Raw genomic sequence first — 6155 nt, forward strand, 5'->3', positions numbered from 1 at the left:
CCAGCACCACCCACAGACAACAAATTAGTATCAATAAAGTTAGTTCAATACTTTATTAAGGTTTAACATCTGCAAATTGTTAATAAGATCCGTTATATTGGTTTCATTTTTTCCTAGACTCAGTGGCGGAACTACCATTGGTGCGGCAGGAGCCGTGCACCGGGGCCTATGGAGATAATTGCACCAGGGCCCACACGTTACTAGTTCCGCCTCTGCCCAGACTTATTCCTGTTTGTGAGCTGTAATAAATAAAATTGACTTATAATCATTAAGATCACTCAATGATGTTCTTTTGTGATTTTCACAGTGATCAACAATAAGCCCTTCTCCAGTGAGAACTTTCCTTACAAAGTTCTCATCATAATTCAAAACATGGAACCTGTCCTCTCCAACCGTGAAATAAGTTGCATTTAAAAGTGCAAATAATATCAGGTTTCCTCCAGGTTTTAGACACTTTATAATTTTCTTTAGATGTCTGATGTAATCATCTTGGTTTTTGCTGATGTGCTCCAGCAGCAATCCACTGATTACACAATCGGCTTGTGGTAGCACCACCGGGTCGGTGAGATTTTCCTTCTCAGTGTCACATTGCACAATCTGCTTTACCGCCGTCTTCAACCTTATTGCTTTGTCCTCACTTTGGTCACTGAAAAATACAAACACAATACGGTTTATTTGCAAATGACATTTGCACCTATTTTTGAGCAATGTTTTCCATTTGTAAATATGTAAGCGTCTGTGGACAGACCAAATTGTGCCTCTTCTGACAGCATATTTAAGTGGTTTGGGAGACTTCTTGCTGAGTGTAGACTGGGATACATCAGCAACTTCATGCAGGCACAATATTTTGTGAAAGGATTATTTAAATGAGTTTCAATGGGTGAAGAGGTTTCATGTTTTCCAGGAAAGTCTACGGCACTTTTCTTACTGTAAAATAACTTGGTTTCCAAAGTGTCAGAGACCGGCCATCGCTCTATACATTCAATGGGATGCCTTCTACACTTTTTATTTTCACTTATATGGGCTTAGATCACTTTAAGCGCACTTAAACCAAATGTACAGTAGTGACACATGTAATTAAGACAATCCCTTTGTCTCCTCAGTCTCATGTTTCATTTAAACCATATATTTTGTAAAAGTGTTAGTAAGTTGAACTTTGAATTAGTGCTTTTACTCAGGTAAATGCTCAGACCTGGAAAATAGATGGAACTTCCGTTAACAGAGGCAGTTCCAAGAAGAGAGACGTGGAACCTTGAAACCAGACAAGCAGGTACATTTGAAGAGATAAAACAAGAAGTGATGTTTGAATTTTACCCTTAATGTTTAATAGAATAGATGGGAAGGAAAATAAGGGGCAGATTTCAAATGTTAGCGCCAGTTTACAAAAATGGCCACCTTTTATATTAGTGAATATAAGAATAAAACAAAAATAAAGACCATATGTTATAATGTAGAATTTAGGTAATATCCTGCTAAAGTGCACCTGTTATCTCTATATTAAACCACATTGGTGTCTTTAGTAATATAAGGATCAGAAGTAGTGCAACCAATTCATGTTATGCCTTATAGTTGTGCCCCCAGTTCCTGCTATCCCTCATTCTTGTGATTCCAGTTCCCGTTATCCCTCATACTTGTGCCTCCAGTTCCTGTTGTCCCTCATTCTTGTGATTCCAGTTCCTGTTGTCCCTCATACTTATGCCTCCAGTGCCTGTTGTCCCTCATACTTGTGCCGACAGTTCATCTTGTCCCTCATACTTGTGCCTCCAGTGCCTGTTGTCCCTCATACTTGTGATTCCAGTTCCCGTTATCCCTCATACTTGTGCCTCCAGTTCCTGTTGTCCCTCATTCTTGTGATTCCAGTTCCCGTTGTCCCTCATACTTATGCCTCCAGTGCCTGTTGTCCCTCATACTTGTGCCCACAGTTCCTGTTGCCCCTCATACTTGTGCTCCCAGTTCCTGTTGTCCCTCATACTTGTGCCCCCAGTTCATCTTGTCCCTCATACTTGTGCCTCCAGTGCCTGATGTCCCTCATACTTGTGCCTCCAGTTCCTGTTGTCACTCATACTTGTGCCTCCAGTTTCTGTTTGTACCTCATACTTGTGCCTCCAGTTCCTGTTGTCCCTCATAATTGTGCCCCCAGTTCCTGTTATCCCTCATACTTGTGCCCCCTGTTCCTGTTGTCCTTCATACTGGTGCCCCATGTTCCTGATATCCCTCATACTTACCTCTGGAGTCAGCATCTTTTATTCCACGGGAGCTGCTTCTCTAAAGCAGGCAAAGTTGATTGAAACAGATCTGCTGCGCATGTGCAGCAGCTCCATTTCACCCATCTTCAGTTTCTTTAGTTTGACAGCTGCGAAGCTCAGCATGCCAGGGAGGAGTGGTCTGAGTGACACGTCTGGCATGCGTGCCAGAGGTTGACAACCCCTAGTGTAGAAAGAGGCAGGCAAGTGTTGGCTCAGTACAGTAGTTCACATAAAAGCAACACGATTAACAATGGATACATTCCCACATTCACCTTTTAGATACTGAAGGTTAGATGCAACGATACGCAACGATGAAGATCAGCAGCGCTAACTATTCACTTCTGATTGGCTGATTGCATATTTATCCTACCAGCTGACTTAAATCATTAGTGTTTCAGTTATATTATATGAAGTTGGCGCTGCGTTAATTGACATTTCCATTTGCACTAATGAAAGAAAGAAGATTTCTACATGATTTTTAATAGGAAAGCATTTGTGATATTATTAAATATTTTTTTAAATGGAGAAAAGGACTTTCGTATTGATTAATTACTGTCCAGACAAATTTCTGTCTAATGGATATGATGTTTCTGGATTGAATTATATTTGTATGTAAGGAAAACTGGTGTAAAGATTCATGCTGATGATAGGATCAATACATGACCAGTCAGTCACAACACTGTGTGTCTTATTGGCTGGGGCGTGGGATAACCACTCTGATTGGCTGTATAATTTAAGTTTATTCATTTTCATTATGGCTCCCTAAGGAGCAGGCAGTGCCATTTTGTTCTGTTTCTATTTTTGCTTTTTTTTATTCATTTGGATTACTGCATAAAATAATAAAGAACAACATTTATGAACAAAGAATTTAAGAAAAACTACTATTGCACATTTTCTAGAAATAAAATAAAATATATAAAATATTCAAAAATATATATAAAAACCAACTGTCCATACACCAAGATACGTTTCCAATTGTTTCACTCATTTTTTTATTTTTGGAGTGTAAAGCACTTGGAAAATAGGTCAGTGTGTACTGACAGTGGGGTTACCCTTAGACAGAGAGATGTTTGTGCAGATACTTCACCTGTTTCCGTCTAACGCTGTAGCGTATGATAATGTGTGATTCCAATCAAGCGCTCCTGTGCATGTGTTCAGCCATCGGCTCAGTTCCATAATGCATTTCTCACTGAATTTTAATGAATAGATTTCTTTAAAAAAATCACAGGCTGAATGGAGATGGTGGATAAAGGAACCAAAACTGATATCAATCAAAGTGTCTCCTTTAATTTCACCTGCAGGGAAAGATTCCAATGATTAGCAAGTGCAATATGTTATGTAACATCTGTTCTACACATCATTCTGTAATGTTATGTTATGGATACACAACAGCATCACAATGCTCCTGTTACTGCTTAAATATATGAGGAATGGAAACTCTTATCCGCACAGCCAGATTTATACCAGGTGAAACCTTATATGTGGCATCTGGGAAAACCTATTGCACCAAAACATTGATTTACATTCAACAGTAGTAAATATAAAGGGTGTATGAACAAAATGTACTCTCATATAATATGTGAAATGTAATATTGTCAATTATCACAGTGATTCTTTTGACAAATTAAATAAAACAGTGCGGTATGTGTATATGTATATATATATATATATATATATATATATATATATATATATATATATTAAATGAAAATAAGCCTGCCAACACCTTGTAATTGCAAATACAAGAAAACTATACTTAAAAACAAAAACTATGATCGTGATACAATCAAAATATTGGGATGTCAATCATTGTGAAGACAGTAATGTATACAAATGAATGTGGCGTTGGGTAAGAACTTAAAGTGTAATTCATCCTTCCCCTCCCTGTCTGGAAAGGATTTTCCTAGACACACCGGCAGTAGTGCGGGTTTGTGCTATTATTAAATAACCAACTAGGAAGGATGACAGGGCACAATATTTTCTAATAATAACAGCCAGAGAGTCGTGTAAATTAAAAACAAAAACAACAAATTGAAAAAAAATCTTTCCAGTTATAATGAGAATAAACAAACTAACTTTAGGTGTTATCCACAGTGGATCCAGGTTAGTCCCTTTTCCAAAAGGAAACCATGAAACTAGGGTCTACCATTTAAATTTCTCTTACAAAATTTTAAGCCATATAGAGAACCACTTTCCAGACTTACAGTACTTCACCATTCAGAGGGTTATTAGAAATAATATACAAATAGTTTACTTGTGCTCTCTTCACAACTATTAAATATTTAACATTTCGAGACGCCTCTAGCTACATTCATTATGTAATGGTCACTTTACTTTCAAAGTTTTACAATTCAGTGCACAATAACTGCACAATAATTGCTGCATGAATGTCTCAGTATCACAGTATTTCAAATCACATAAAGTGTGCATTATGTCATGGGGGTATATTTACTGTGCTTTCTTGAGCAACATGTGGAAGATGGGAGAAGCTAGTTTTCGATGGATCGATCAATCCGGATGATGCAGGTTACTTCATGCCACACCATTCTCACATATGCCTGCATGTGAGTGGGAAGATCTACAGTACTGATTTTGCGTATTTCCTTAATATGGGAAAGTTTAAAATCCCTCTATATTTACACTATCATGTTCTGTCTTAATTAACACTATCATAGGCATTGCTTCAATCTCAAAACTAAACATGTGAGACAAGTTTGGAATAGAGGTTGTGTTTTTTAATTGCCAACTGGAAGTAGCAATTGAAAAAGCTGTTTCTTAGTTTAAATAAATGTACCTAACAAATAAATAATATAATCTTAGTAGCAAGAGAAAGTATAGTGTACATACCTTCACTGAAAGTCTGGTGAAGTTTCTCCATGGGAAATTTCAATGCATCATCTGCAAACATCATGTCTGGTTAATCAGAAAAATACATGTCCACACACATTCTGGAATCAAACTCGTCTTCATGATAGAACTTCTGGGATCTACAATCCATCTTGTAGTATTGTATCACAGACAGACTGACTCTCACGTCTTTGTCTCTATTACACTTGACTGGTCCATGAGTTCTGTTTATATACACAAGGATCCAGCTATGATTCATCATCAGGAATAACATGATTATTAGTACATAATGATTTATTTTGTTAACGAGTTGTTCATGGGAATGCATGTGATTGTATCACAAGCTTCTAATGCTGAATAAATTACCCTCTTTTCCAATTTATATGTAATAAAATGGAACAAATATTTATGAATCTTACATTATGATGTCTCTAGTACAAATACATAACAAATAATATCAGCTCTTTAATTAAAGTTAAGGTAAAGGTGAAGTTCATGTTTGTTGTCTTTTATATTTGGATTGATTATTTGACATTTCTTTTTGGACTAACGTAGTTATTGTATTTATAAAGCGGTAAAAGACGGATGTGTGGGTGTTTATATATAATTACATTCTTTATTGAAAATACAAGTTGCATTAATACAGAGAAGACAGTATTCTCCCTTGAATTTGTTATAATATATTGTGGACACCTGACATACATCTGATGTTGAAATACTGCTGTGTTACAAGTTGGATATATATTGGTATTAATGTGCAAAATGGCAGATAATTTGACCCTAATGAGGTTTCTATTTACTGTGCTGTTTCCCTGAGAGTCTGCTATTTCTCTCTGTTAGCACTGAGGGTGTAATGATGTGGAAAATATGTTACTAACTAATCTCATTAACTATGGATAATACCATTTGCAATCATTCATAGCCCTTTTAGTCAACATCTAACACTTGGTCACCCATGACTTAGCTATTTGTCAATATCTAGCAATGTGTTGTCCATGATATATCCAATGTTATTAAATGGCATCTCTAGGCAACCTTCCTAAAACTATCGTCTTGTACATG

At 36.7% G+C, this 6155-nt stretch overlaps 1 pseudogene; it reads right to left on the minus strand.

The window, feature by feature from the left end:
• Positions 1 to 222: 222 nt before the first annotated feature.
• On the minus strand, positions 223 to 5244 carry LOC142107814 (indolethylamine N-methyltransferase-like; annotated as a pseudogene).
• Positions 5245 to 6155: the final 911 nt, after the last annotated feature.

The sequence above is a fragment of the Mixophyes fleayi genome, chromosome 11, assembly GCF_038048845.1.
Source record: "Mixophyes fleayi isolate aMixFle1 chromosome 11, aMixFle1.hap1, whole genome shotgun sequence".
Taxonomy (NCBI): Eukaryota; Metazoa; Chordata; class Amphibia; order Anura; family Limnodynastidae; genus Mixophyes; species Mixophyes fleayi.